Below are 12,354 nucleotides of genomic sequence, written 5' to 3' on the forward strand. Positions count from 1 at the left end.
ATATGTAAGCCTCGCCGAAAGAAGAAAAAACAACAACACTGATTTTAGTTTGGGTTATAAGTTATAAAAATCATTAAAGAGACGATTTGTTTAACATATGTGTATATTAACATGGGAATTATTAAGCAACGACACTTTTCAATATATGTTTTTAAATTATGTAATAAATAGTTATCAGTATCTTACTATCCTCTTATTTTAAAGATAATTCAGGAAGTGCATTAATATTAAAATAATAAAAACACCGATACGTAATGTGTGCATGAGGTAACTATTCCTATCGACTGTGAATAAGCGTCACTCACACAGCTGGAAACGCTTAGTATTAAAGCGTCTGAACACAATCCCGGTCTATGGAAGGCTCTTCGGGGTATGAATATTAGCGTCTTGGTCTTGATGGTTGGAGAGAAGGTTTTGAAGTGAAGCATGTAGATTCAATATCGCAATCACTTTCAACGCTAACAAAGCTGGAAACGCTAAGTATTAAAGTGGATATTGAAAGCCCAAGTCTGTGGAAGGCACTCCATGGGCTGAACATTAAAGGTCTGAATCTGAAAGGTTCAAAGGGAGGATTGCAAATGACACACCTAGAGCAAATGTCGCAGTTGTTGTCATCACCCCGCAGATAGAAATGCTTAGTATTGGCCTTTCTAGAACAAGTCGTGGTCTGTGGAAAGCTTATCGAGGTCTTAATATCAAGAGGCTGGTTTGGTGGACAGTACATTCGGAAGTTAAAAATGGATTGTTGACGGCAGAGTCGCTAACACAACTTGAAAAGCTTGGTATTTGCGTGGATAAATATAACCCTGGTCTTTGAGAGAATATCCGTGGTCTAAATATCAAGAGTCTGAGATTGAGAGGTGAGATTGAAGGCTTGTTCGTTAAGCATTTATCGCTGTTGTCACAGTCAGTATCGACGCTCAAATACTTGGACTCGCTTACAGTACATCTGCGCACATATATTGGAACATCATTCGATTTTGCATACCAGATGAAACCCCTTACCGTTCAAGTTTCTGAGTATATGATGTTTAAAGTACAAGATCTGTACAAGACAGGTGCAAGCGATTCCATGAACTTGGTCTTATTCAACGCAGAAATGACTTTTCTTTCTAGAAATGTTCATATCTTGTAATATGTTTAAAACTACTGGGTAAAATTCTAAGAAATAACACGATACACAACTCGCGTGGCTACCTCGTTATCGATCAGACCCGATCGAAGACTGAAATCTTTACGGAGTAAATGGCACTTTATATGCAAAGCTCACGGACCAAGGTACTATAATTCAATAAAACTTGCTAACCGTTCTTGCCGTTACATTATGCATCAAAACTCACTGTCCAGCGCCGTTTGAAACCTTTGTTTACATACATATCAACTGGCCGACATTTTAAACACAGGAGTGATTTAATTGGTCCAATGCGAAGGTGTGTCTTTACTCTTGAGGATTTAATTCATGAATCTGGTCTCATCGTTGACGAGTATGTCACGTGAGTTGTGTATCGTGTTATTTTTTTTTAAATTTGACCCCGTATTTTTAAATAATGTTTCAATCATTTTATTCGTCAAATGGCAAACTAATTATAGGAAATATCGAAAGCAAACTCAAACATACCACGTTTAATTCAGGAAGTTAGGTATACAGCGTGCAATAATAGGCAAGAAAAAAAATTAAATCGAAGTACTAGACCAATGATATAGAGGATGATGATAATGATGATGATGATGATGGTGATGGTGATGATGATGGTGATGATGATGATGATGTAATGATAATGATGATAATGATGATGATGAGGAGGAGGAGGAGGAAGAGGTGGTTGCTGCTGATGATGAAAAAGATTGTGTGGTAATCGCGAAATTGCGGACGATTTAAAATTGGTCCGAATTAGCGTGTTATTTTGTAAGATTTCTTCATGTATATAATAGTCATCAATATATTCGAACGTGTTAACTTAACGTTGAACGCCATGTTTAAGGTTGTGTTTGTTTTTATCTGTTCGGGAAAGATGGTTTACAAACATGGATTGAACAGAGAGCACAATATTGTAGCTTTAATCATGTCTAAACACGTCACGTGTATTAAAATGGTTATATTATAAATGCCCATAAGGCCCGATTCCGAAACATGTATGCGCTTGTATTATTTCTCGTCAAAATCTAACCTAGGTTCCGCTTCAACAATGACCTGAATTTGACGCTATGATCACAACATTTACGAAAACTGAAATGTATCTAACTATAGTGACCACCACCTTGAAGTTGAACTCTTGTTACAAATGCAACGTTGTTGCCCAATGCAAAAGGGGGGGGGGCTTTATATAAAAATGCATAATTCTTCAAGATAATACTTGCGTTTTGCAATAAAAAAAATCAGCAAACCCAAAATGCTTTTTAAATTGATGTGTCAAAAGTGTTATTTTAGAAGAAAGGTATCTTAAACTTAAAACTATGCATATGATCCAATTAAATTTATTTCGATAGAATTACGGAATTGAATACTGTTTGCGTATATAGCGCCATTATATAGAGGATCATTGTTGATGTGGATATATTATTAAATTTATGCAAATAATACAAAGATTGGTGAGCAAAATATGTAATACAACCACGAGTGAATTATTGTTCGATTAGACATTGAAAGCATTAACTATTACTTATATTTTAGTTCTAGGTCAATGAATAAACACAACAATTATAAGAACGCTTAAATGTCTCACGTTTTTGAAAAATGACTTCATCTAATTATTTGCTCAAAACCGTCATAAATAATTAATGTTGTGGAAATTGTCATAGTGTTTTGTTATTGTAACTAAATTAAGTTTTGTTTAATATATTCTTCGTAGATTCATTGTTATTACATGTTTGCGAATATTCTGCCAGCTGTTTTGTGTGTTAAAGAAAAGTAACTTCCGCAGGTTGACATAGGTAATTGATGGAAACATAATTTGTTTTTGTCTTATTGTGTTTGCTCAGCGAAAAGATAAAACAAATATAAATTTTCTACTGAGATTAAAGATCTTCTACCAAAAATGTTTTTATATTATAATAAGAGGCGATATCATGCGCAAGTTGGTATTAAAAATAACGTTTATTTAACAATGTACTTCACAATCGCTTCACACAATTATACGTCCCCAAAATGGATAAACTAAAAAAGGAAATGGTATATCTGATATCCAAAATGACTCAAGTGTTTTTATAATGTTATAATATTTATTAGTATAGTTTACCTTTGAATCCTATATATTGTTCGCTGAGTTCCAATTTATTCAACTTGCGACCCGATGACAAGTCAATCGAAATACTAGATTCAGACCGTTTACTCGCATCCACATGTAATGACTGGGCATGAAGCGCGTTCCTGTTCCAGATGCTCTGTAAAACTAAGTCCTTGACCGAAAAGCCGAAACGAAAGTGACTGAGTCGCAAGATAATACAAGTCTGCATATTTGCAACACCCTCAATATAACCATTGCAGACATGGTCTTGATAATTATAGTTGTTATAGGAGCAGGCATTATAAGCCGCCACGGCACAGTCATACATAAATTGAGATAGTTCAATCGCTGACAATGATTTCATTCCACACAGGAACAAGAAAACTCAGTTAATATCAAGATAGGTGTGCCGTTTGAGGTTTTCAGAAATGACGCCATAACTGAGGTGTTCATTGCAGGCGATATGGTAAGCAGCAAGAAATTCCTGGACGCTTTTGTGTAAAAAGGAAAACGTTGATGAGGATCTTACTACAGACAATGTCTTCGTTTCTGTTAAAATACCGGCCTTCAGAGCAAATTCTGTTTGTGTATCGTCTAATAAAGCGTATATTTCTTTAGCATCAAATACAATCGAATGTTCTTGTGTATCTGAAAACAACAAACAAAACGCGGCTTTAGCAATGACGATTTCGTTGTCAATATTTGGTTGAATGTATTTTGTCTTTGCAAAACATGTCAATTGCGGTTTTTGAAAGTATTTTCCTTTACTGCTCGCCTTCTTCAGAAGACTATCGAGCATAAGGATGTATATTTCACACATGGAGCCTTTCAGTTTTGTGCCTTTGTCATATGAACATACGATGACAGAAAACATCATAGGGGATGACATTAATTCGCCGATCTCCAGTCCCACTATGTAATTCTCAAATTCGGTTTGTCTTTCGTCCAAATCTTCTTCTTCATCTATCATACAACTCAGAATAATTCTGCTCAGCTTGAAATGATCGTTTATTCTTTTTAGTTGAAACAATCGACCAATATCAGAATGCTTAACATTTCCTTGAGCCAATTTCCAAGGTCGAGTTGTAATGAACAGTATACAGCGGCTGTGGTTTTCGACCAGTGTCGGTAGGTTGTGATGACCTCCAGAATCGGTCCACTTATCTAGACCATCCAATAGTATCAAGCAACGTTCACGTTTCATGATCTCATTAAGAAGCTCATACGCTTTTTTACGACCTCCTTTTGCGTGTAGATTGTTTATAATATGTGATTTAATTATTTCTGTTGCGTCAGACAACCTAAACGAATTTATCAATCTGATATGAAAGACAAACATATAGTCTTGCAGTACATTTAAATCATCAAACATACGTGATGTGTCATCGGACTTTGAATTTAACTTTCGAGGATTATTTTCGCGTGATTTGTTTAAACACCAGTCCAAGGCCAACTTTGATGCGAAAGTGGTTTTACCAGACTCCGCCTCACCTTAAAGGAATATTCTTGTGTTCACTAGGTCATCTGTTGAAAAAATATCCTTGTTCTATTTCCCTGTTTTCTTATACGTCCCCTTTTCTCTACGCATAAGGCAAATTTTGGGTGGCATATAAAGATCTCTTAATCGTTTATCGACGGCGTCATTTAGTGAAGATATTGTAACGGGACTTAATTTGCTGTTGTAATAGTTCTTAATAAATTTGGATAAGTTCTGAAATAATATCATAAAAGTAGTAATGGTTGTAGCCGTCGTCGTAGTAGAAGTAAATAAAATACTACAACTAGGAGAGGTAGATCATAGTTTTGACTTATTTCTAACTAAAAATTACATGTTTTGCTAATATACAGGTTTTCTAAGACAATTCACTGACCAAATATTCCTCTTTGTACATAGTATGTATATTTTAAGTATGTTAACATGATAATTACCAACACATGTGTTTACTTTCAAATGTGAATATGTTATTGTAACGGATGAATAAATGTTATTTTCATAGTTTTAATTCATAGTATTGACTCATTTTAAGTAAGAGTTCTGGGTCGCAATCAAAGACTAAAGATATAAACAACCAAGGCATGTGTGAAACATCAATTTAATTAGGTAGCAGTAAATAAAGAACGAGGCGTCGCAAAAACACGAGCATAAAGTTGAGGAATACAAAACCTTGTGAAGAATTCAATGTGTTGAAGTGTGTTGATGTGTTCAATGCATTAGGTTTGGAGCTAAATCCACACACATATCGTTTTATTTACGCTTCGTTCGAAATGAATTATAGATAATATTTGGACATCATTGTTCACCTATTCATAATTGTGTATATGTATGTATTGTTTTAACGTTTGATGAAATCAACTTATGTGGGAAATTAAACCTTTTCACTAACCTGTCCACGCCTCGATCGTACTCCTCAGGTGCGTTTGTATGTTTTGACTGTTCGAGGCGCTGTTCCACACAATGTATATTTTTGTCAAGGCTTTGTTCCCCACGATAAACCCTGTCGTCAATGCGACGTTCTCCAACCTGTCTTGTTGTCAATACGTGTTTCCCCTTCCTGGGTATCGCGTTGAATGCGTTGTTCTCCATCATTGGTCCCGCTTGAAATGCGTTGTTCTCCATCTTGTGTCCTTCTTTCAATTCGTTGTTCTACTTCCTCTGCCTTGCTTGCAATGCGTTGTTCTCCACCATTTGTCCTTCTTGTAATACCTTGTTCTCCATCTTATGTCCTTCGTTCAAGGCGTTTTTCCACTTCCTCTGCCTTACTTTCAAGGCGTTGTTCTCCATCATTTGTCCTGCTTGTTATGCGTTGTTCACCATTTTGTGTTCTTTTTTCAAGTCGTTGTTCTCCTTCCTCTGTCTTGGTTTCAAGATGATGTTTTTAACGTTCATCTTAATTATACCTGTTTTTTTAAGACTTTTTTCTTTGCATTGTAGGTGTCCCTTGTGAGTGCAAATTGGGCTCCATTCCCTGTCATGACTGAACATGCATAGCGATGTCGTTTCAGTTACCTGTCGACACTAGCAATGATGCCCACGGATGGAGCTTGGTTCGAAATCTGTGTCATTTGACTTTCTAAGGAATAACAGGAAAGTGGCCAAATAAATAAGAGTTGGTTCTATGTGGTTGATTTCTTTTGTTTCCGGATTTGACATTAGAAACCTTTTAAATTTGTTTATGTCAGACAAGGTCTTCGCTACAGTCTTTTTATTTTTATTTTGGACAATGAAATCATCGGCATCAGTGAAGTTAACATCTAAGAACTCTTTATTGTCAGGCATGTCTCGAATACGATTTAAGTTGAGGAAATGACATTGCCACTGGATGCTGCATCAGAACTTAAGTTAGTACCGGGGCTGGTTTCATTCTCAGTTGTCAATTCAATCTCATTTGTAAACATATTAGATGGATCAAACCCCGATTGTTCCTGGAAATGGCTTAGTGTTAATTCCATTGTTGCAGTTGCTCATTTTCATCATTTAATTCATCCCAAATTATTGAGAAATTGGCTTTGTGAAATTCGTTAGACATTTGAAGTGTAACAATTTCGCAGACGATTGTTTCTACGGTAAAAGGTGAGCAACTAGAACTGACTAGGTCAAAGGGAGCAACAACAACAGAACCTTTTTGCAACATAGTGTTAAATTTACCTAATATTAGAGGTTTAATGACAATAAATGACAACACACACGTTTTTTTACTATTTCAAAGGTCATTAAAATTGACAAACAGTTGAGACTGTTTTTATTATTGATGCACTTGGCGAATACAGGTAACAAGGTGCGTGGGAAAAAGTAGTCCCGATTCGGCAGTTCATGTCAGTCATTTCGTGCCGTTTATTATAGCAGAAATTTAATCAACGGGGCTTTAATCATTCGAATTCGCTGTAAAAGTGGGATAAAAGTCAATAATGAAGGTAATAAAGCAACATGGTACACTTTAGTAGAATATATTATATCATCATCATCATCATCATCATCACCACCGCCACCATCATCATCATCATCATCACCATCACCATCATCTCCTCCTTTTCCTCCTCCTCCCCCTCATTTTCCTTCTCCTCTTCCTCCTCCTCCTCCTCATCATCACCATCATCATCAACATCATGATAATCCTTGTTACTGTATCGCCTTTGTTTTCATCATCATCTTGATCCTCATATTGTCATCAGCATCATCATCATCACCACATGGCCAAGTTTGCAATCTAAGATTGGTATATATTGGTTGCTTTTAATTGACCAATTCTATATTATACACTTTTTATTCAATACCATGTATTAAAAAAAACATAAAAATAAAACAATTAGTGATTAAAGGATTAAATATATAAATATAAACAAAAATTAAATGTTTAACTGTTAAATGCACATGCAAGAATGCACGTGGTTCTCGTTAAACCACTCAAATAAAAAATGGCGAATAACACATATTTTCTAGTATCAGCCTTTCCATAGCTTTTCATCGGTTTGATGAACTGCACAGTGTTAATACTTTATATGTTAGGACAGTTTAACCAATGAGTTGCACAATACAGCGGATATAAACTATTGAAAAGCGCTGAGAACCACTTAAAGATGTAGAATTTAAAAAGCACGTTAAAAGCAGCCTTTTGCGCTTCATCTTCGATTTTTTTATAACAAAAACATTTACTAATTCAATATGATATTTTTTTATTTGTTTGCTTCTGCGCCATGCCTCAGGCACAAATAATCCACATTTTATTGTATGCAGTGTCCATTTAAGGTTTATAGAGGAGATAGAGTGAATGTTAGCTGTTTTGCTTTGCTGAGGAAGTTGAGGCCATTTGATTATAAATAATACGTTTTGTATGAATGAATGTTTGGTCTCTGTACATACATCTCAGGAACTTTATACTTTATAATGATTCCTTTATGAAACAACTGATCACAGTGTCCTTTAAATGTGGACCTCTGCATATTTTCAGGTCGATCTTCGACATTTTTCTTCATAAGGTATACACATATGTGTTATTAAAATTCATTACAATTAGGGCATTTCTTAGCAAGAGCTCTCAGCTATTTAAAGAAATTTAAATGCAAGTTCCCTGAGCCTATTTAGAGAAATGTATATGGTATACACACATTGGTAATTAAAATTCATTAAAATTCGAAAATGTCTGTGCAAGATATCTTGGCCTATTCAAAGACATATTTAAGCATCTTACCTCTCATTGATACATATTATCATGCTACTGCGCTCTGTTCATCTTTCAGATAGATATTGCCTCATGTAACTAATTCTTATAGTGAACCCATAAAATAAACCAATAAATTTACTAAGCATCGAAATGTTTTACTGGTATTCTCGTTTTGTAAATGATATGGACTGCAAGCAACACAAAATTAGAATGTACTGATCGGCATAAATAAAATATCTTCAAATAAAGTATTTAAGTATTTTTCGCAAACCTTATACCGGTTCATTAGCATGAATAGAGATACAATAGTATGAGGTGCGTCACGTTTAGAAAGACTTAACAACTCCATTATAAAGTTAAAAAATGTGCAATTTATATAAACGTTTAGTTGAATATGTTTTATGGTCTCATTAACATTACAATAATTTAATATTCACCATCTATTTGCTTCAGAAGGAAGGTTTAAATACCAAGTGATGCCCGCACATTTCAACCACTGCTTGAGAACTTTAAGTATTCTTCTTAACAAACAGCTTGTCAATTGATTGTAATAAGTGTGCAATCAAAGCTAAGTGTTGTCGGAAGCATATATACCATCATTGTTATTATGTACTTTAATAAGTTTTGTTCTTTATCCTATGAAAAAAAACATGTTTGATCTAAACGTTTTTTTTTTCGTAACATTGAAGTTCTGCACTTATTTTAGTAACACAGTTTTAATCACTTCACACAGGATGCTTAGCAAAGTACTGATATGTATATATGATTTATCGATAGGCTTTGTTTGTGATGTCTGAGCTAACCTAAATGAAGGTCGCTTTAACGTGCTTGTAGGGACATGGTGAACTACGCCATACAAGTATTAATAGAAATACATCTCAGAAATAAAAGATCTTTCAGAAAGAATTGCGTTATATGTAAATATGTATTGACATATATTAAATAAAACTAATGTCTGAGCGTAATAAACAAAAATACGTATACAGTCAGTTGGTATACTGCTACAACAACAACAACTTCTACTACTACGACGACTACGATGACTACTACTACTACTACTACTACTACTACTACTACTACTACTACTACTACTGCTACTACTACTACTACTACTACTACTACTACTACTACTTCTACTACTTCTACATCTACTACTACTACTTCTACTACTACTACTACTACTACTACTACTACTACTACTACTACTACTACTACTACTACTACTACTACTGCTACTACTACTACTACTTCTACTACTACAACTACTACATCAACAACGACTACTACAACTACTACTACTACTACTACTACTACAACTACCACTACTACTACTATTACAACTACAGTAACTACTAATTATACTTCTACTACGACTACTACTACTGCTATTAATACTACTACCACTTCTACTACTAATATTACTACTAATATTATTACTACTACTACTACTACTACTACTACTACTACTACTACTACTACTACTTATACTAATACTTCTGCTACTACTACTACTACTAATACTACTACTACTACTACTACTACTACTACAACTACTACTACTACTACTACTACTACAACTTCTACTTCTACTACTACTACTACTTCTGCTACTACAACCACTACTACTGCAACTAACTATTACTACTACTACTAAAACTACTACTACTGCTACTACTACTACTTTTACTACTACTACTACTACTACTTCTGCTACTACCACGTAACTGTCGAATCGAAGAAGAGAAAACAATTTGTGTCATAAAGTGGCAAAATACAATCTACATTAAAAGCACGATAACTTGACAAACGGCATAATGGCATGCACTACGAAAGGGAAATTTGTGTCCCTTTGCCCTATGTCAGACATTAAACTAGTAAATATTTGACTAGTGTTAAGTTTTTTCGCAACTATGTTAACATTTGCTAAACTTTTGAGATGTTCACAAATCCTTAATGATTTCTTAATTATATATGTTTTCCACTTAACGCGACTATGTCGCAGATGGTAAATATAATATAGTTGGCAAACTCAAGAATAAGAAAATAATAATATAATGTTTTCATTGTATCATTGTTAAATAGTACCTTCATAACGCATATAACCATGATTATGAACGAAGTGTGGGAGAAATTAGCTATAAAGTAGGCTAGAACTTGTCGGTATATGATTGCATGGTAGTTTTTATTTTGGGCCGTTTATGTTAAATTGGATTCCCATCCCTTATAACGCAACATCAGTATCATATCTGTTATTATTTGATTGATGTGTGTGTACTATTAAGTTTCTTTATAACTTGAAATACATTGGGAAATATATTAAATAATATACACAATCCATGGACAAGATATAAGCGAGTATAAGAATTTCACCACGCGAGATGCCTGTTCTGTAATCGAACGCTTAAGTCATTGAACGGTCGAAGTTAATTTTGAATTGATTGATTGTAAACCAATTAACTCCTGAAATGGAATTGAATTGTAAGTGTATCCCATGTGGTTATCTCACAGTATCGACCGACGATATATATAGAGAAAAACAGGTTACTGCCTGATCTTTTTGTAATATATATCAGGCAAGGCTTAGAATAATATAACGGCGAGGCTTGCCGAGCCGTTATTCTATTCGTGCCGAGCCTGATATATTCAGGCAGTAACCCGTTTTTCAGTTTATCATACCTCTTCGCCCCCGATTAAAAAATCATTATGAAAAAAACACTAAAAGACTGCAGTTTTAGAGGGAAAGAATATGACCTGTGTCGTTTTACGTGTTAATGATGACGTCATGAGCACGCGCGCTTAATATTTGTAAAATATGTTTTTTTGCTGTTTGTGTTGCATTTGTGTTTAACATATATTACATCTTGGTATCAAATTTGTTTTGTTGAATATGATTCGATTTTACTAAAAAAGATTACGGTATAGTTGATTCCGAGTAATATGACCATCCTCCACACATGACTGATATAAGAACTTCCTGTAGACCATGATATAAAAAATATCTCAGGCAACGTTACATTAAGCAGATATCACTGTGGCGCTCTTAGGGAAATCCGCTTAGCGAAGTGGTTGGTACACGCGCTTTGCACTTAGGCGAACCGGGTTCAATTTCCGTTCCGGTTGCATGTGAGTTTGGTAGGTTGTACGCATTCTGGACAGGTTGGTTCCCATTCAGCCACTCCAGTTTACCCCACAGCACAAGACCACAACAAATTGACCTCCTTTCAGTAAAAACGCAACAGCTGGAAATCTTTCAAAACTTTCCAAAGTCTAATACCCAAACCAGGAAGGACTGCTTGGACACACTCCCGATCGTCACAGAATGCTGCTTCAGGCCCGGAAGGACCTCATAAACATCGAACACAAACATGAGGAGCTCTTATAAGTTCAAACACAATGATGCCCCGGGCGCGGAGCAACCTCATCAACTTTGAAATACACACGCATAAAAGATGCCCGAGTTAATTATTCAAAATAATGCTTTCGAATGACTACAAGGAAGTTTGGAAATTTTAAAATGTCAGCGATATTTTCGTAGGCAGTTCTTAAGCATCTTGTTTTCATGGATTTTAACAAAAGTTTGCATGTTGTCATATTCGCGCAGTATCATTTAGAAGTTGTATAAGTATTAACTATCCAAAATACTTGCTCAAAGTGTTACCAGGAATTGAACATGTTTTCTCATCATGAACCAGTTATTTCACACTTAATACAAAGCAGTACAAGGATGCGATTGTTTTTTTAATGTAACAAACAGTCGTAATACTATTTGCGTTGGGTCTCTTGACATGTGACTAGTGTTTGGAGGACTTCTTAGAATAAAAGTGTTTTATACCGCTGATTCATATGTCTAAACGCAAAACATATCTGCTTCATAAAGTGTTTTTTTCATAAACAACATCGAAAAAGTTAATGGTCAGAACAAACAAAGACTCATAAATCGAATGCAGAATTTGCGGAGCAAAATTTATACC

The sequence above is a fragment of the Dreissena polymorpha genome, chromosome 10 (assembly GCF_020536995.1).
Source record: "Dreissena polymorpha isolate Duluth1 chromosome 10, UMN_Dpol_1.0, whole genome shotgun sequence".
NCBI classification, from domain to species: domain Eukaryota; kingdom Metazoa; phylum Mollusca; class Bivalvia; order Myida; family Dreissenidae; genus Dreissena; species Dreissena polymorpha.